The 21,410-nt window shown below is 42.2% G+C and overlaps 2 protein-coding genes across 5 annotated transcripts in view; one reads left to right on the forward strand and one right to left on the reverse strand.

Moving 5' to 3' along the window:
- Nucleotides 1–21,410, reverse strand: part of LOC123763843 (zinc finger protein 271) — a 463,457-nt gene that overhangs the window by 58,180 nt on the left and 383,867 nt on the right. The gene's annotated exons all lie outside the window — the stretch shown is intronic.
- LOC123763832 (uncharacterized) overlaps nucleotides 1–21,410 on the forward strand; it is a 98,125-nt gene that overhangs the window by 30,072 nt on the left and 46,643 nt on the right. The gene's annotated exons all lie outside the window — the stretch shown is intronic.

Consider the following 21,410-nt stretch of genomic DNA (forward strand, 5'->3'; position numbering starts at 1 on the left):
ATATTCCTTTAAAAAATAAACTTGTGGAAAATTATTAATATACAGGATTTAGTGTCTAGGATTCGGATAATAGCAGGATTGTGGTGAGAATTAGCAATGTGCACACAATGGTGGGAGGAGGAATGTTGGTGAGGGATTAGGGAGGTTGCATCGTTAACTGACTGTGTGTGGCAGACGCTGTTATTGTCTGGACTCACCATACCAGCATAGTGATTTGTTATGGTGAATAAAACATGTAGATACTTATATATAATGTGTGTATATAGTGTAATAACAACAAAAACGGTATGCTGACAGAAGCATGTTGGTGATGGAGGTGGCATTGTCTGCTAACTGCTGTGTGACTTGTGTCATACAGTGTATGGTGGCCACTTTGCTGTTTGGACTCCATACCGGCTTAGTTGTATGGTTATGGTGAACAAACATGTAGATACTTCTATATATAACATGTGTATAAACAGCAAAAATATTCTTTTATTGTTTTATGAACATGACACAATGCATCCTTACTCTAACAAACCCTGCTCTAATGAATTCCTGGATGGTCCATACAAATTGCATTTGTTACTAAATGTTCAGTGGAACACACAAATGTTTGATTAAACTAGGATTGTTCGTTCAGGCGGTCACCGAGACCGAGTGTCAGAGATGGCTACTATCAACTACAGGGGTACCTCGGTTTAAGAATTTAATCCATTCCTGGAGACAGCTCGTAATCCGAAAACTTGTAAACCGAAGCTAATTTCCCCATAAGAAATAACGGGAAAATAATTAATGCGTTCCTGACTACCCAAAAACCTCACCTCAAACTAAGTTTTATACCTAATTCATCAAAATCTACACTACAAAAGTATGTCCAAGTTATTACTTACCTTTGCTGATGACTGCTGTTGGCATATAGAAGATGGTGAGGAGGGGGGAAGGAGGTGAGGTGTTACTGTTTGGAAGGGGGAGTCCCTTTCCATTATAACATCAGGCAGTGAGGACCTCTGGAGTGCATTCTCTGGCACATTTTGCCTGCATACCACTAGGTCCTGGTTGTGGCTCAATGCTCGATTTTCTCACAACAAAGCGGTCCATTGATGATTTTTTTTCCCTTCGCAAGATGTCTCTGTAGTGAGGCATCACATTGTCATTGAAAAGATTAATGCAACGGCCTCTACAGCTTTCTCTGGGTGAGTCGTTTTAATAAAAGTTTGCATTTCTTCCCACATCTGACACCACTTCTTAATGGTTGCAGAAGGGACATTCGCTGCTGTCTCATCCTCCTCCACTGGAGAAACATCCTCAGCTGTGTCTTCTTGCTGTTCCTTTTGAAGGGCTTGGAGTTCTTCGGTTGTCAGTTCTTTGTTGTGTTCTTCCACCAACTCCTCCACATCAGCACCATCCAATTCCAATCCCATTTGCCGACCCAGAGTAACAATTTCCTCAACAATAGGCACATCATTTAAAGGCTCAAACCCCCTCAAAGTCTAGTTCTGTCACACATTCAGGCCACAATTTTCTCCAGCCAGAGATCAGGGTTCTTTGAGTCACTTCTTGCCAGGCTTTGTCAACGAGTTTTAAAGCACTACAAATGTTAAAATGGTGTTTCCAGAACTCTTTGAGGGTGAGTTTTGTGGCTTCAGTCACTTCAAAACATTTCCAGAAAAAGTGCCCTTTCATAAAGTTTCTTAAAATTCGCTATGATTTTCTGGTCCATAGGCTAAATTAGAGGAGTGGTGTTAGGAGGAAGGAACTTTACTGTGAGAAATTTACTGTATCTGTGCAACAATTCATCTTCCAAGCCTGGGGGATGAGCAGGAGCATTGTCGAGGTCTTGTCACTCAGGGCCTTGAGTGACAAATGTTTCTCCTGCAGATATTTTTCTATGGCAGGGCAAGGCTATTGCTATGGCAAAACAAAATCCTAGTCACCCATGCCTTATTATTAGCCCTCCACATCGCACACATTTGGTTTTTCTGCACTTTATACTGTTTGAAAACCCTTGGATTTTCAGAATGATACACAAGCAAGGGTTTAATTTTCAAATCGCCACTCTTATTTGAACACAGCACAAGCGTAAACTTATCTTTCATGGGCGTGTCCGGGCAATGATTTTTCCTCCTTGGTAATGTATGTCCTCTTAGGCAATCTTTTCTACAACTGTCCTGTCTCATCACAATTAAACATTTGTTGTGGTAGGTATCCCTCAGCCTCTGCAAACTCTTGAAATTCTTCAGTAAATCTGTCAGCCGCTGGTTTGTCTGAGCTGGCAGCCTCCCCATGCCTCACAACATTATGAATACCACTTCTTTTTCTAAATTTTTCAAACCATCCCCTGCTTGCCTTAAAGTCTATCGTATCTGCACTCGTTCCAGGGGTTTTCTTTACAAGGTCTTCTTGCAATACCCTGACTTTCTCACAAATGATGGCCTCTGAAACACTATCACCCGCTAACTCCTTGTTGTGTATCCAAATTAATAACAACTTTTCCACATCCTCAAGTATTTGTGGTCTTTGTTTCGTGATTGTTCTTATGCCTTTTGCCACTTTAGCACTCATGATGTCCTTTTTCTTGGCAATTATAGTGCATATCGTTGACGTGGATTTGCTGTACTGCCTACAAAGTTCAACAACACATGCACCATTTTCATGCTTACGAATGATCTCTTGTTTTTCCTCTATTGTCATCCTCACCTGCGATTTCTTGCCTTGATCCTTACCACTGGCTTTCTTGGGACCCATGGTGAGATATATAATAACAACTTTTATGGTCAAATGGCCAAAAGTCCAACAAAACACCGTAAATCCTGGTGAAGAATTCAGGCGGGATAGGCACTGGTAAACTGAGGGGCGATCGCTGTGCCACTACACACTAGGTCGGCCTGCACGCGTGTCAACACCCTCGTATTCCGATGTAAATTTTCCGAGCAAATCCTGCTCGTAATCCGAAAAACTCATAAACAGGGATGCTCGTAATCCGAGGTACCACTGTATGATTCATCAGTGTAAACAGTTGTACAGTGTTTTATTTTGCTCTACTCAATGTTTCCAGGGAGAAATGGTTAAACGATGATAAAATGGTGTCAGGGGAGGTAGGTGGTGTCATTGGTGAGGGTTGGAGGCAAGGGGGGGTCAAGTTGTGTTAGTAGTTAGGGTTTAGTGTCAGGGGGCAGGTGATGGAAGTTATTCTCATTGGAGGCAGGTGGAGTTAGTTTTGGAAGCTGTTGTCAGGGATGCAGGTGGTGTCAGTGCTGGAAGTTGTTGTCAGGGGGAGGCAGGTGATGTAAGTAGTCATGGAAGGTAGATGATGTCAGTAATGGAAGTTGTTGTCATGGAAGGCAGATGGTGTCAGGGGTGGAAGTTGTCAGGGGAGGCAGGTGGTGTCAGTGGTGGAAGTTGTCAGGGGAGGCAGGTGGTGTCAGTGGTGGAAGTTGTCAGGGGAGGCAGGTGGTGTCAGTGGTGGAAGTTGTCAGGGGAGGCAGGTGGTGTCAGTGGTGGAAGTTGTCAGGGGAGGCAGGTGGTGTCAGTGGTGGAAGTTGCTGTCCTGGGAGGCAAATGGTATCAGGGGTGGAAGTTGTCAGGACAGGCAGGCGGTGTTAGTAGTGAGTGTAAATGAAGGCAGATAGTGTCAGGGGAGGCAGGTGGTGTCAGTGGTGAAGTTGTCAGAAGAGGCAGGTTGGTTTAGTGGTGTCATGGAAGTTGGTGGTGTCAGTGGCGAGTAAAGAGATTCATCCACCACAACAAGGATGGTCTGGCCCGAGTGATCAGCTGACTGGCAACACGTGGCTGGAGCTGCTGCTGTCTCAATGCTTCACTCACTCACTGCTTTGCTGCTTTTCACATAATTACCTGAGAAAATGTTACCATTTCAGTGACTTGTAACACATTGCTCTATCATATTACATAGTCAAAATGAAGAATTCATAATAAATTGTGGTTTCAGTGGTACATTGTATTAGGGAAAGAGGGGAGGAGAGGCAGCTAGCCTCTACCCCAGTCAACATTTGTATTTATTAATAATGTACAGTGGTACCTTTGTTCATGATTGTAATAAATTCCCAGAGACATGTAGTCATCCAAATTTTTTTTATCTAAAGCAAATTTTCCCATATGAAATAATGTAAATTGAATTAAATCCTTTTCACACCCCCAAAATTAATATTAATTAAAAATACATTTTATACAGAATACTACTCATATTTTTCATACACAAAACAATTGGGTATAAATATAAACCATAAATACCCTAAGTGAACATTTAAATACACTTCACCTTTACTGATAACTCTTGTTGGCGTATGGGAGATGGTAAGGAGGGAGAGCGGTGGTGGTGTATAGGGAGGGTGAGGAGGAGGGAGGCGAGACCATTCCCTGCTCACCTAAAGCATATTAATCATATCTGCATCACTGGTTCCAAATTTTCCTTTCAAACATTTCACAGCCTCTGTTATGTGGCAGGCAGTCAGAACCAGTCACTTAGTCACAAATCAGTCATGCATTTCAAGCATTCACAGTTGTGGTAGCAACCGGTTAGGCATTTACAGTCAATCAGGCTTTCACAGTCAGTAAACAACAAGAGTTTAATATCAGGCAGTCTGCCTCCAATCCACAGTATGGTGAATTGGAAGCAAGGAAGCATTCTGTATTAATAAGATCCAGATGTGTCTGGAGGGAGGGGGGCGGGGAGGGTCCAGTGGCGGGATGGGGGTTAGAAGGGAGGGGGGGTGGTGTGTGGGATGGATGTTCTCCCCACCATCCATCCAGTCCCCCTTCTCCATCCAGTCCCTTCCCCCCACTATCCATCCATCCATTTCCCCCCACCATCCATCTATCCAGTTCCCACTATCTATCCATCCAGTTCCCTCCACTGACCATCCATCCATCCAGTCCCCCCACCATCCGAGCAGTCCCCCCTTCACCATTAATCCAGTCCCCCCTTCACCATCAATCTATCCACCCCCTATCTATCCATCCTTCCCCTATCCATCCATCCAGTTCCCCACCTCCATCCATCCTGTTTTCCCCATCCATACATCCAGTTCCGCCCACCATCCATCCATCCAGTTCTGCTCACCATCCATCCATCCAGTTCTGCTCACCATCCATCCATCCAGTTCTGATCATCATTCATCCATCCAGTTCTGCTCACCATCCATCCATCCAGTTCTGCTCACCATCCATCCATCCAGTTCCTCCACCATCCATCCAGTCCCACCATCCATCCAGTCTCTCCATCCATCCAGTCCCACCATCCATCCAGTCCCACCATCCATCCAGTCTCTCCATCCATCCAGTCCCCCCCCCATCCATCCATCCAGTCCCCCCCCATCCATCCATCCAGTTCCCCCCATCCATCCATCCAGTTCCCCCCATCCATCCATCCATCCAGTCCATCCATCCATCCATCCAGTCCCCTTTCACCATCCATCCATCCCCCCTATCCATCCATCGATCCAGTTCCCCCTCCATCTAGTTCCCCCACCATCCATCCGGTTCCCCCCACCATCCATCCATCCAGTCCCCTTCACCATCCATCCAGTCCCCTCACCATCCATCCAGTCCTCACACCATCTATCTTGGGATCCATGGCATGATATATAATAAGAACTTTTATGTTAAAAAAGCAAAAAAGCAGACAATGAAATTCTTCACAAAGAATTCAAAGCATGACTGCGGTCGTCACTACGCGCCATAGACTTGTAAACAAACTGAGAGCGCCTCACCCCGCACCCTAGCACCACATGCTTGTTCGACCTATACGCGTATGAACAGATGTCTTGTTCTAAATAAACCGTCGTGTTCCAATTCAAATTTTATGACAAATTTGACATCGTGTTCCAAAAAATTGTCTTCTAGGGCAGTCATCAACTGAGGTCCCATTGTACAGTACAACCTCGATTCAACGTACCCCGACTCAACGAACCTCTGGCTAGTTCGCACACTTTTCAGGTCGGATCTACTTACCCAGTTCGACGAACAATGGTTTGCCGCAGCGGGGGATGTTCGGATTTGCTTACGATGTCGAGACAGAGCTCATAGACTGATTGAAAACTTTCCCATTCTATCACAGATTACAATTAATAATTCCCTCATATGACAAGTTCGATCACACAAATGGACCACACAACAAGTGAACCATATGAACCAAACACCAGCCAGATTGGTCCACACAACAAGTGGAGCATATTAACCCTTAAATTGTGCATCGCATCATATGATGCTTTGGAGTACTACGCAAGATTTAAACGGCACGGGGATACACGGGGTTCACCACACCTTCATCAGGGCTCTTGTAAACAGATGCCATTTAAAAAAAAAGTCATGGGCCAAATTCCCGGGTGTTAGGGGCCTCAGTACAGTATTGAGTGAGCTACCAAGCCTAACGCACGCAGCATGAGCTCACAGCACTGCTGTTCAGCTTGTGACCACAGCATTGCCTAAAAATGCCATAATATACTTGTTCATGCTATTATGTAGCGATGATATTATTACAGAAGACCCCTGACTGTGATAAAACTGACCAGGGTTCTGATAATAGCAGGATTGTGGTGATATTTAGCACTGTGCTCCATGGAAGGAGGAGTAATGCTGTGGGAGGGGAGGGTAGTGGCATTGTCTTCTGATTGTGTGTGGCCACCTTTTATTGACTGCACTCATCATACCAGCTTGGTGGTTCACTATGGTGAACACAAATGTAGATACTTATATGTGTGTATAGAGGGTATAAACAGCAAGAGGAGTAGGTTGGGAGTCGCCATTTCGGTGAGGGCGGTGGCGTCATCTGCACGACTTATCATGTTGTTTACCGATGACCACTATGGGGTTTGGGCACCATACCAGTTTACTTGTACAAGTATGGTGAATAAAACAGGTAGATATTTATATATAATGTGTGTATATAGCGTAATAACACCGCAAACAGTATTGTTGGAGGAGAAATATTAGTGCGTCTGGCCTTGAGGGTGGCAGCCATCAGCTGACTGTGTGAGTAGCTACATCTTTGTTCCTTTACTCACCATACAAGCTTAGATGTACAGTTATGGTGAACAAAACATGTAAATACTTATATATAACGTCTGTATATAAAAGCAAAAACAGTATGGTGGGAGGAGATTGGTGGCAAGTCAGGTGAGGTGAGGGAGGGAGGGAGTGGCAGCCAGTGGCGGGCTGCCACTGCCACTCAGCATACCAACTTAGTGGTTCGTTATGGTGAACACGAATGTAGATACTTATATATAGCGTCTGTATATAGTGAATAAAAGCAAAAACAGTATTGTGGGAGGAGAATGTGGGTGAGTCAGGTGACTTGAGGGAGGGAGGAAGTAGCAGCCAGTGGCGGGCTGCCACTGGCACTGGCACTCAGCATGCCAACTTAGTGGTTCGTTATGATGAACAAAACATGCAGATACTTATATATAACCTGTGTATATAGTGTAATAACACGCAAAGTATTTGTTCACTGTTTGATGAACATAATTGAATCAACAATATGCACGCCATATTTTTGAGTACAGCAATGATTCACTCATTTTATTATATAAATATATCACACTACACACTATTGAATAATATTACAGCAAAAAAACTACGAAAGATCAATCAGAGACAATGAAATAATTAGGTAATTATATCTTTGTGGTAACTCCGGCCTGACAGCTGGTGAGCAACAGACCGTCTGGGATGCACGCTGAGTCAGCGCCTGTTTTTGCCAGACTTCCCCACCCTATAGCGGGCAATATATGCCACTTACGATTTTTTTATTATTTTTCCCATGATCAGTGAACACAAATTAACAGATTAGGAAGAAAAAAGTTTTTTTTTTTTTTTTGTATGCACCTATGGGTGTCAAATGGTATATAGCCATGCGCCATTTAAGGGTTAACCAAACACCAGCCAGAGTGGTCCACACAAGTGAACGACAAGTGTTTCCATGATTTTTGTTCAATGATTTGTGGCACATGTATCTTTGCAAATTAATTTAAAGGCTGAAGCATGAGTAGCTAGCTAATGTGTTGAAATCTAATTATATACATTTGCTGTGATGAAACAAGACGAGTGAGGGTGGACAGATAAGGGAATACTGCACTGTAAACCTCACTTTACAGTGAGGTTTCACTCACTTTCGTCTGTTCCATCATAATTCAGTGACCCATGACTTTGAAAGTTTCAGATTAATAAATCATTTCTTAAACCGGTGTTTTAATAGCTCTTTATTATCCTAATTAAACTAAACTAAATAAAACCAAATATATACTGCAATATGATAGATATCTGCTATTTGAGATGTTATTCATGTTATTGGCGGCACAACTCCATCGTGAGGGACGGATTTAATCCGTGTGCACACAACACCATGCGTGATTCATTCGATTTCATTGCCACAGTTCAGTGACCTACGGCTTCGAAATAATAAAATTAATAAATCAGTTCTTAAATAAGTATTTTTTATAGTACACACCCTATATACTATAAAAATATAGGAGCTATAAAAACTATAGGGGCGCCTGACAGCTGGGTGGAAAGCGCTTCGTATTTGTAGTCCTGAGGTTCCGGGTTCGATCCCTGGTGGAGGCAGAGACAAATGGGAGAAATGTTTCTTTCACCTTGATGCCCCTGTTACCTTGCAGTAATTACGTACCTGGGAGTTAGACAGCTGCTACGGGCTGCTTCCTGGGGAGGGGGGGGTGTAACAAAAAGGAGGCCTGGTCGAGGACCGGGCCGCAATCATCTCAAGGTAACCTCAAGATAACCCTCACTTTCTCCTTCCCCCCTCTGCAAAGAGCCCCTTCTGGGGCTCTGTAGATTGCCTGGAGACAGCCTGTAGAATCTCCATCTAATACAATAAAGCATTCATGAAACAAGTATTTTTATAACTTTTTATTACCCTAATAATGTTACTAAACAAAATATATAACCAAAAATATATATGCTGATGTACATCCAGAATTTAAGAAACAAATCTGGCTAACAGGGTCGAGTGTGTTAGGCTTATGAGAGTGAGCCAGTCCCTCCCCACCACCGTCACCCCTCCACCCCCACCACCACGTAGCATACACACTCTCACTGGTCACGTAGTTCAACTCAACACCCATCCATCCATCCATCCATCCATCCATCCCTACATTCATCCATCCCTCCCTCCTGCCCTCCCTACATCCATCCATCCATCCCTCCCTACATCAATCCATCACTCCATCCATCCATCCATCCATCCTTCTGTCCATCCATCCATCCATCTATCTATCTATCCCTCCATTCTTCCATCCATACCTTGAGGTTACCTTGAGGGGCTTAGCGTCCCCGCGGCCTGGTCGTCGACCAGGTCTTCTGGTTGCTGGACTGATCAACCAGGCTGTTGCACGCAGCTTCTCACAGCCTGACATATGAGTCATAGCCGGGTTGATCAGGTATCACCTGATATCGTCCATCCTTCCATCCCTCCATCCATCCATCCATCCATCCTTCCATCCCTCCATCCATCCATCCATCCTTGCACTTACCCATCCATTCTTCCATTATATCTCCATCCCTCCATCCATCCCTCCTCCATCCTTTCATCCCTCCATCCATCCCTCCCTACATCCCATCCATCCCTCCATCCCTCCATCCTTCCATCCATATATCCCTTCCCCATCCTTCCATCCATATTTCCCCTCCCTCCATCCATATATCTCTCCCTCCATCCCTCCAACCATCCATCCATATGATTCAAAACTCCCACGGCTACATGGGGAAGCTTCCTCAGGGCTCTTGTAAACAGATGCCATTTTTTTTTTAAATTGTGGGCAACATTCTCAGGTGTAAGAACCTCAGTATTCAGTGAACAACCAAGGCTGGCGCACGCAGCTTGAGCTCACAGCACTGCTGTTCAGCTTGTGACCACAGCATCGTCTAATAATGTCCAAATATATATGTAACTGATATTATTTAGCCATGATAGTATTACAGAAGAGCCTGAATGTGATAATGGCTGTATACAATGTTCAAATATCAGTGAATCAATGCTGTTCACGATGTTCACAGCACTAGCCACAGCACCACAGCATTATTTCGTCCATCTAGGAATCTTCAAACGACTTCTTATGTTCCTTTACAAAATAAACTTGTGATCAGGTATTCATTTACAGGATTTAGTGACCAGGATTTTGATAATAGCAGGATTGTGGTGATAATTAGTGCTGTGTGTAGTATTGTGGGAGGAGGAATTTTGGTGAGGGAGAGAGGGAATGGAGGTAGCATCACTGTGTGTGGCAGCCATTCTTGTTTTGCTCACCATACTAGCTTAGTGGTTCGCTATGGTGAACACACATGTACATGGGTATATATACAAAGTGTGTATATAGTGTAATAACAGCAACAGGAGTATGTTGGGAGGAGCCATTTTGGTGAGGGAGTTGGTGTCGTACTCATAGCGTCGTGTTGACCAGACCACACACTAGAAGATGTGGAAGGAACATACTTTAGCCACGTTATTGTGACTCATCGCCTGCTCATAGCATCGCCGTCGTCTGCTGTGTGACTTGTCATGCAGTGTATGGTGGCTACTGTGCTCTTTGGACACAATACCAGCTTAGTTGCATAGTTATGGTGAATAAAACATGTAGATACATGTACATAATGTGTGTTAATAGTGTAATAAAAACAATAACAGTATGGTGGGAGGAGGAATGTTGGCGAGTAAGTTGTTGGTGGAGTGAAGAACGGCTGGCTGGCTGGGTGTGGCAGCTTGCTCGCCCTTTTATGGGCTCACTATACCAAAAATGGTGATAAAATGGTGTCAGGGGGGGGCATTGGTGAGAGTTGTTGTCAGGAGGCAAGTGGTGTCAGTAGTTCGGGTTTTTTGTTAGGGGGCAGGTGGTGTAAGTTACGTATTCTCATGGGAGGCAGGTTGTCAGCCAGGCAGCTGACAACCAGCTGAAATGGTGATAAAATAGTGTCAGGGGGGGGGCATTGGTGAGAGAGTTGTTGTCAGGAGGCAAGTGGTGTCAGTAGAGGATAGTTGTCAGTGGTAGAAGTTGTCAAGGGAAGCTGGAGTAATAGTGGTGTTAGTAAAGGCTGGCTGTCAGTGGTAGAAGTTGTCAAGGGAAGCTGGGGTAATAGTGGTGTCAGTAGAGGCTGGTTGTCAGTGGTAGAAGTTGTCAAGGGAAGCTGGGGTAATAGTGGTGTCAGTAGAGGCTGGTTGTCAGTGGTAGAAGTTGTCAAGGGAAGCTGGAGTAATAGTGGTGTCAGTAGAGGCTGGCTGTCAGTGGTAGAAGTTGTCAAGGGAAGCTGGAGTAATAGTGGTGTCAGTAAAGGCTGGTTGTCAGTGGTAGAAGTTGTCAAGGGAAGCTGGAGTAATAGTGGTGTCAGTAGAGGCTGGTTGTCAGTGGTAGAAGTTGTCAAGGGAAGCTGGAGTAATAGTGGTGTCAGTAGAGGCTGGTTGTCTGTGGTAGAAGTTGTCAAGGGAAGCTGGAGTAATAGTGGTGTCAGTAAAGGCTGTAGAGGCAACATGTAACTGGCGGCTCCATGCTCTTCCTCCAGCCCCCTTCCCCCTCCTTCCTGCACCTGACCACCAGAGACCAGCCACTAACTCTCCTCTCCTCTCATCGTCAGATGCCAAGAGTCAATTTAATGATAATTATCGCATTATCTACACTGAAAATAGCCTTTTTATTAGAAAAATATCATATTGGAGCAATAATAATGGTGAAAATTGTGATATATATACAGTACATATTTTAAACAGTTTGAACACATTTCCTTTTCACAGAATTTTTAATACAATTGGGGTGTAGATAACAGCTGGCATTGTGTGGCTGGCCGGTCGCTCCCTGAGCCATTGGGGGGGTGGGTGGGAGGGGGGTTTGTTTCCTGGATCCCTCCCTCCCTCCCTCCCTCTAACAGTGTACGTACTGTACTGTAATAATTAGGTATTAATGCAGTACTGTACTGTATAAAATGAATAAAACTTCAAAACAGACAATATTTTATTAATTATAACAACAAATAATATTATTTGAAAACAATTTGTAAGCCTATTTAGAATAAATTTTGAGTAGGCCAATAAAACAAGCACAGGTCGTGTAAACGTTAGGCCTTGGTGAGGTTGTTGGCACCATTTGTCTCCCCTCCTCTTAGTGTGAAAACGTGTTGCTCGCGCGCAAAGAATAATTTTGAACAACTTTTATCGTTTGAACTCTTATACTGTACTTTGTCAAGATGTCTCAGAGCAGCATTCGTGGTGTTCAAGATTTAAAACGAAAGAGAAAATATTTGTCAATTGATCAGAAAATTGATTTAATAGAGAAAGCAGAGCATGGATACTCTGTCACCCGTCTCGCTCAAGAATTCAACATCGGTAAAGCTACAGTTTGTGATATAAAAAAGCAGAAGGATAATATTAGGAAATTCGTTGCTCAGAGTCAAACTCATGCAATAGGCAACAGGAAAACATTGAAGTCTGCTAAATATACGGATTTGGACTCTGCTGTATTCAAATGGTTTACTCAGCATCGAGCGAAAGGAATTGCTGTTTCAGTTGATTCTATTAGAAATGCAGCTGAAAGACGTGCAGAAAAGTTAAACATAGACAATTTCAAGGCTAGCACTGGATGGGTATGTTGATTTAAAGAGAGGCATGGCATCATTAACAAGAAAATTTGTGGCGAAGCCTTAAGTGCAGATGTAGGAAGTGTTAATACATTTAAATATAAACTTTCTCAGCACATGGTATCTAATAATCTAAGCTGGTTTCAAGTGTACAAATGCCTACAGCATTCATCAACAAGGGTAAGTATAGTTTTGTAGGTTTATTTAGATGAATTAGGTATAAAATATAGTTTAAAGTGGGGTTTTTGGGGTAGTCAGGAACGGATTAATTCATTTCCCATTATTTCTTATTGGGAAATTAGCTTCGGAATACGAGCTGTCTCCAGGAACGGATTAAACTCTTAAACCGAGGTACCACTGTACTGTAATATGATAGATACAGTATCTGCTATTTGAGAAATTATTTGTTATTGGCGGCACAGCTCCAGTGTGAGTGGACAGGTTTAATCTGTGTGCACACACCACCATGCATGTTTCGTTTGATTTCGTCGCCACAGTTCAGTGACCTACGGCTTCGAAATAATAAAATTAATAAATCAGATCTAAAATAAGTACTATAATAAGAGCTATAAAAATAATAATGTTGCAAAATAAAATATATAACCCAAAAATATATAATTTGATGTAAATCCAATATTTGAGAGAAATTTGTTACTGGATCAGTGATGAAACAGGATGAGCCCTCCCTCCCTCCATCCATCCCTCATTCCATCCATCCACCTTTCCATCCCTCCATCCATCTTTCCATCCCTCCATCCATCCATCTCTCCAACCTTCCATGCATCCATCCATCTAACCTTCCATCCATCCATCCCTCCATCCTTCGATCGATCCATCCATCCCTCCATTAATCCATCCATCCATCCCTCCATACTTCCATCCCTGTATCATTCCATCCATCCATCCCTCTATCTATCCATCCACCCCTCCATCCATCCATCCCTCCATCCTGTTGGAAATTTCCAACACTAATACAATACTATTGTATTATAATAAATTAGTATTAAAATATACAAACTACAGTAGTTACTAAAACTTACTAACAGTAATGTTCACATAAATAACCATTATATCTGCATATGGATACTGGAATTCTTACGAAACCAAGCACCAGTATTGCGTCAGATTATATCTAGTTAAACACATTTATAGCCAGTGTGTTAGAGAATTGAATGTGATTCTCTAAAATCATCAGTATTCCGTGTGATAATTATTTATGGATAACATAACTCCCAAATAATTCTAAATCGAGAGTTTTTAGTTACAATTGTTATCAAGTAATAATTTTACCGTCACGCGTGAATGCCATGGAGAAAACTAAAATCTTCTCCATTTCTTGTTTACCACCATAAGACGAGAAAGTAATAATATTTAAATCCCTAGAATTACAACCCAAGTCTTTCAGCCACAATTGCGCAGAATAATATTATTCGTGATAAATAATTTCTGTGGTGAATGCGGGACACGGGTTGAGGAGGGAGAAGCCATTGTGTAGAGAGACGTCATTGTGTGTGCGGAGTGGTGTACTCGTGTTGCGGAATTGAGCAACAAAAGTCGTGGCGTCAGAGTCTGAGACACGTGACGTTGGGATTATCAGCAAGAATTACACTGATACTCAACCCAGAATGAATTATTATTGTTCTACGTGATCTGCAGTGCTCGGTCAACTAATAACGCGTCGATATTCAAGCCAAGCTATCAACCACGTAATTACCTAAGTGTAGTTACAGGATGAGAGCTACGCTCGTGGTGTCCCGCCTTCCCAGCACTCTTTGTCATATAACACTTTGAAACTACTGACGGTCTTGGCCTCCACCACCTTCTCACTTAACTTGTTCCAACCGTCTACCACTCTATTTGCGAAGGTGAATTTTCTTATATTTCTTCGGCATCTGTGTTTAGCTAGTTTAAATCTATGACCTCTTGTTCTTGAAGTTCCAGGTCTCAGGAAGTCTTCCCTGTCGATTTTATCAATTTCTGTTACTATTTTGTACGTAGTGATCATATCACCTCTTTTTCTTCTGTCTTCTAGTTTTGGCATATTTAATGCTTCTAACCTCTCCTCATAGCTCTTGCCCTTCAGTTCTGGGAGCCACTTAGTAGCATGTCTGCACCTTTTCCAGTTTGTTGATGTGCTTCTTAAGATATGGGCACCACACAACAGCTGCATATTCTAGCTTTGGCCTAACAAAAGTCATGAACAATTTCTTTAGTATATCGCCATCCATGTATTTAAATGAAATTCTGAAGTTAGAAAGCATTGCATAGGCTCCTTGCACAATATTCTTTATGTGGTCCTCAGGTGATAGTTTTCTATCTAGAACCACTCCTAGATCTCTTTCTTTATCAGAATTCTTTAAAGATTTCTCACATAATATATAGGTTGTGTGGGGTCTATGTTCTCCTATTCCACATTCCATAACATGACATTTATTAACATTAAATTCCATTTGCCAAGTGGTGCTCCATATACTTATTTTGTCCAGGTCTTCTTGAAGGGCATGACAGTCATCTAAATTTCTTATCCTTCCTATTATCTTAGCATCATCAGCAAACATGTTCATATAATTCTGTATACCAACTGGTAGATCATTTATGTAGACAATAAACATCACTGGTGCAAGAACTGAACCCTGTGGTACTCCACTTGTGACATTTCTCCATTCCGATACATTGCCTCTGATTACTGCCCTCATTTTTCTATCAGTCAGAAAATTTATCATCCATGTTAGAAGCTTACCTGTCACCCCTCCAATATTTTCCAGTTTCCAGAACAACCTCTTATGTGGAACTCTGTCGAAAGCCTTTCTTAGGTCCAGATAGATGCAGTCAACCCAACCATCTCTTTCCTGTAATATCTCTGTGGCTCGATCATAGAAACTGAGTAAATTCGATACACAGGATCTTCCAGATCGAAAACCATACTGTCTGTCTGATATTATATCATTTCTCTCCAGGTGTTCTACCCATTTAGTTTTGATTAGTTTTTCCAATACTTTCACTATTACACTTGTCAATGATACAGGTCTATAATTGAGGGGGTCTTCCCTGCTGCCATTTTTGTAGATTGGAACTATGTTAGCCTGTTTCCACACGTCTGCTACGATTCCTGTACACAGGGATGCCTGAAAGATCAGGTGAATTGGAATGCTGAGCTCAGATGCACATTCTCTCAGAACCCATGGTGAAACTCCATCTGGGCCAGCTGCTTTGTTCGTACTGAGCTCCTTGAGCATATTTTCCACTTCATCTCTAGACACCTCTATCCGCTCTATGTTGTGCTCTGGAATTCTTATTGTGTCTGGTTCTCTGAAGATTTCATTTTGTACAAACACACTTTGGAACTTTTCATTTAATGTTTCACACATTTCCTTTTCATTTTCCGTGAATCTGTTTCCCATTTTCAACCTCTGGATATTATCCTTTACCTGCAATTTGTTGTTTATGAATTTGTAGAATAGGCCCGGTTCTGTTTTACATTTATCCGCTGTCCCCTTTTCAAAATTTCTTTCTGCCTCTGTCCTTATTGCCGTATAGTTGTTTCTCGCATCTTTGTATCGCTGGTATGTTTGAGGGTTTGGCCTCTTCCTATACTGATTCCATTTTTGTGTCTTTTGGTCTCTTGCCCTCTCACAATTTCTGTCGAACCAATCCTGTTTTCTGGCCCTGCACCTCTGTTTTGGTATGAATGTTTGTGTGCCTTCCTCGTATATTTTTTAAAATTTGGCATACATTTCATTTACTTCCCTGCCTAGCAACAATTCTGTCCAATTACACTCATTAAAAAAATTTTGAAGTTCCCCATAGTGTCCTCTCCTTAAATCGAGTTTATCAACTGTTTCAATGTCCCCATTTTCTTCTAGATGATATCTTAAAGCATAATCAATGTCTAACAGGACGTGATCACTCTTTCCCAAGGGAGGAAGGTACTGGATGTCAAATATCTCTTCTTCTTTCCTGGTGAATACTAGATCCAGTACTGACGGTACATCTCCTTCCCTCATTCTTGTGGCCTGCTTTATGTGTTGATACAAGAATGTCTCCAGAATGAGGTTCACAAATCTGCATGTCCAAAAGTCCTCCGTTCTTCCTTCATAGGCCTCCCAGTCTATTGCTTTAAAGTTGAAGTCCCCCAGTATCAACAGTCGTGATTTATCTTTATCTGCTTGTACAATAATATCTCTCATGACCATTATGAGGCCCTCTCGTTTGTCATCTAGTTCTTCCTTTGTCCATGTGTTGCTTGCTGGTGGGCTGTAGGTATTTAAAATTATCAGCTTATCATCCTGATTCCAGACCTGCAATGCCATTATGTCAATATCTCGAGGGTTTTCAAATATTAACTCTTTTTACCTTCAGGTGTTTTTTCACCAGTACAGCCACTCCTCCTCCCTTCCTAGTTTTCCTGTCACGTCTCCAAACTGAATAGCCTCTTGGGAATATGACTTCATTTATTATATTTCCTTCAAGTTTCGTCTCTGATAATGCGACAGTATCTGGGACCCTAAGCTGGATTATATCTTGCAACTCCAAAGTTTTTGACCTCACTCCATCTATGTTGGTATATACAATTTTCAAGAACATGTTCCCTTTTCCTTTGCTCTTTACTCCCCCTTCCACTACTGATCTTGTTGCTTTGTTTTTATGTACCATTTCACAAGCTTTCCAGTCCCTGTCACTTTGTAAAAAAAAGAATTTGTCTTCTTCATTTCTATCCCCATTTAGACGTTTTGCCTCAATTAGGTTCATTTTCAGCTTTTCTCTGTCTTCCTTGGAGAGGTCTTGTCTTATTGACCAAAGTTTGCCAACCTCATCACTCTGCAATTTCCTGGCATTTCTTAGCACATCCATCATGTTTTTCACTCCATTAAACGTCACCCTTAAGGGGCGGTTCTTTTCTTTCTCATATTTTCCTATTCTTCTAAAATCACTGACATTTTCCTTTGAGCCTTCTCCTAAACCTACTATTTTCTCTATGATTTTCATCTCTTCTGCCGCTCGGTCCACCCTAGATGAAATTTCCTTCTCTAAACATCCAAAAATGATTATGGACTTACTTCTGTCTGCAGTGTTTTGTACCAGTTTACTGTTGGTTACCAGTTCTTTCCTAATTGCTTGCCTAATTTCTGCTTCTTGTTGGTCATTTCTGGTTTTGACTTTGCCGAAGAAATATAAGAAAATTCACTTTCGCAAACAGAGTGGTAGACGGTTGGAACAAGTTAGGTGAGAAGGTGGTGGAGGCCAAGACTGTCAGTAGTTTCATAGCATTATATAACAAAGAGTGCTGGAAAGACGGGACACCACGAGCGTAGCTCTCATCCTGTAACTACACTTAGGTAATTACATAGCCCCTCTTCACATGAGAGGGAGCAAAGCATTGGCAAAGAATTGTAGACCAGTTGCACTAACATCGCACATAATAAAAGTATTTGAGAGAGTGATTAGGAGTCAGGTCACCAATTTCATGGAGACCAATGACCTTCACAACCCAGGCCAACATGGATTTCTAGCGGGAAGATCGTGCCTCTCACAGCTACTTGAGCACTACGACAAAGTCACTGAGGCATTAGAAGAAAAACAGAATGTTGATGTGATATACACGCACTTCGCGAAGGCTTTTGATAAATGTGACCATGATAGCACACAAAATGAAGTCAATGGGAATAAGGGGTAAAGTAGGACTCTGGATACTCAGTTTTCTGTCAAACAGGACTCAGCGAGTAACGGTCAACCATATAAAATCTAGTCCAAGCGCAGTTAAAAGCTCTGTACCTCAGGGTAGAGTCCTTGCACCGCTGCTTTTCCTGATTCTCATATCAGATATAGACAAAAATACAAGTCACAGCTTCGTATCATCCTTTGCAGATGACACAAAAATCAGTATGAAAATTACCTCGGCTGAAGACATTGAAAAACTTCAAGCTGATATTAATAAAGTTTTCGACTGGGCATCAGAAAATAACATGATGTTTAACAGTGATAAATTCCAGGTACTCAGGTACGGTAAAAATGAAGACCTTAAACATAATACAGGGTATAAAACACAATCAAATGTACCCATAGTAGGAAAGCAGCATGTAAAGGATTTGGGAATAATAATGTCTGACGACCTAATGTTTAGGGAGCATAACCAAGCAAATATTGCGACAGCCAGAAAAGTGATAGGATGGATTACGAGAACTTTCAAACCCAGGGATCCTATCACAATGGTTGTACTCTTCAAGTCACTTGTGTTGTCCTGTCTTGAGTACTGCTCAGTACTCACACACCCCCTTCAGAGCAGGAGAGATTGCTGAAATAGAGGGAATACAGAGAACATATACGGCACACATAGACGCGATAAAGCACCTAAATTATTGGGATCGTTTCAAAGCCCTCCAAATATACTCACTAGAAAAAAGACGAGAGAGATATCAAATAATATACACCTGGAAGATACTGGAGGGCCAAGTACCAAATCTACGCAGTAAAATAACAACGTACTGGAGTGAACGATAGGGAAGAAAATGCAGAATAGAACCAGTGAAGAGCAGTGGTGCCATAGGCACAATCAGAGAACACTGTATAAACATCAGAGGTCCACGGTGGTTCAACACCCTCCCAGCAAGCATAAGAAATATTGCCAGAACAACCGTGGACATCTTCAAGAGGAAACTAGATTTATTCCTCCAAGGAGTGCCGGACCAACCGGGCTGTGGTGGGTATGTGGGCCTGCGGGCCGCTCCAAGCAACAGCCTAGTGGACCAAACTCTCACAAGTCAAGCCTGGCCTTGGGCCAGGCTTGGGGAGTAGAAGAACTCCCAGAACCCCATCAACCAGGTATCAACCAGGTTACCTGAAATATCTAGTTGTGAAGTCATAACATTGCTCTCTATCTACAGACATTTATACCTTACTGATGGTAATGGGTAATCCATCCACATACCCCTTGTATCCACAGGTTTGATATTGCAGTTCTTTACATATTTGGGTTTATCCATATGTGTGCATTGTGTGAATAACTAATACTCGTTGTACAAAATTCAATCTAAGATTCCAGTGAACCCACTTCAGTTGCTCACCAGTAACACTTCTTACTACTTCTAAAACCTTCCCATCTCCTTATTAACTCTTAGACCGCACAATACATATATATAGCTGATGTGAGTAACTTTACTGATGCCGCTCAATACATCAATAGCTGATTTAGTGTCTAGCGCTAGACTTTAAATGCCCCGCATGGGATAGGGGCAGCTATAGTCCAGCCATGACCGATAGTTAACAGACGCCACCTAGAAAAAAAATCAAGGGCAACATTCCCGAGTGTGGGAGCCTCAGTACTGATCGAGCCACTAAGGCTGGCGCACGCAGCATGAGCTCACAGCACTCACAGCATGAGCTTGTGACCACAGCATCGCCTAAAAATGTCAAAATATATATGTACATGCTATTATTTAGCGATGATAGTATTACAGAAGACCTTTGTGATAAAACTGACCAGATTCTGATAATAGCAGAATTGTGGTGATATTTAGTGTTGTGCTCCACAGTAGGAGGAGTAATGCTGAGAGAGGGAAGGTGGTGGTGTCATCTTCTGACTGTGTAGCCACCTTTTATTGACTGGACTTACCATACCAGCTTAGTGGTTCGCTATGGTGAACACAAATGTAGATACTTATATATATAATGTGTGTGTAGTGTGTAATAACAGCAATAGGAGTATGTTGGGAGCCGCCATTTTGGCAAGGGAGGTGCGACGTCTGCATGACATGTCATGTTGTTTACTGGTGGCCACTATGGTCTTTGGGCACCATATCAGCTTATTTGTACAGGTATGGTGAATAAAACATGTAGATACTTACATGTAATGTGTGTATATAGTGCAATAACACCACAAACAGTATTGTTGGAGGAGAAATATTAGTGTGTCTGGCCTTGAACCAGTGACGGCAGCAGCCACCAGCTGACTGTGTGTGTGTAGCTACGTCTCTTATTGCTTGAACTCACCATACAAGCTTAGATGTACAGTTATGGTGAACAAAATATGTAGATACTTTTATTTAACGTCTTTGTATGGTGAATAAAAGCAAAAACAGAATGGTGGGAGGAGTATGTTGGCGAGTGATGAGGTGAGTGTGGGAGTGGTGGCGAGTGGCTGGCTGGCTGGTGTGACGGCCACTTCTCATTGCTTTTTGATTCACAATACCAACTTAGTGGTTTGTTATGGTGAACAAAACATGCAGATATGTATATATAACATGTGTAAAACAAAGAAAAAAATATATCAGCAACATTGAAATAATTAGGTAATAATATCTTTAACAACCCCCGCCTGACAGCTGGGGCGGAGCAGACCGCGTCTGGTGCCTGCTCTGTCATTTTATTATATAAATATATCACAATACACACTATTGAATAATATTACTGCAAAAGCAAAGAAAAAAATAAATCAGCGACATTGAAATAATTAGGTAATAATATCTTTGTAGCAACCCCCACCTGACAGCTGGGGGCGGAGCAGACCTCGCCTGGCGCCTGCTCTGTCAACACCTCTTTTTTGCCAGACTTCCCCACCCTATTGCGACCAAAATATGCTACCTACGATTTTTTTGTTATTTTTCCCGTGATCAGGGAACACAAATGAACACTTTTATAAGACGAAAGAATTTTTTGGATTTTTATTTATGCGCCAGTAGGTGTTGAAGGCAAAAAGGACCTTAGTGGTTTAAGGGTTAATAGGACCAAAAGTACTGTTAGGTAAGTCCAGTTATATAAATATAATTTTTCTAGCAGATATATGCATAATATCCAAAAAAATTAGTTATCCATTTACTCTTGAACTCAACCCAATGCCTCGG

This window comes from Procambarus clarkii, chromosome 5 (assembly GCF_040958095.1).
Source record: "Procambarus clarkii isolate CNS0578487 chromosome 5, FALCON_Pclarkii_2.0, whole genome shotgun sequence".
Taxonomy (NCBI): Eukaryota; Metazoa; Arthropoda; class Malacostraca; order Decapoda; family Cambaridae; genus Procambarus; species Procambarus clarkii.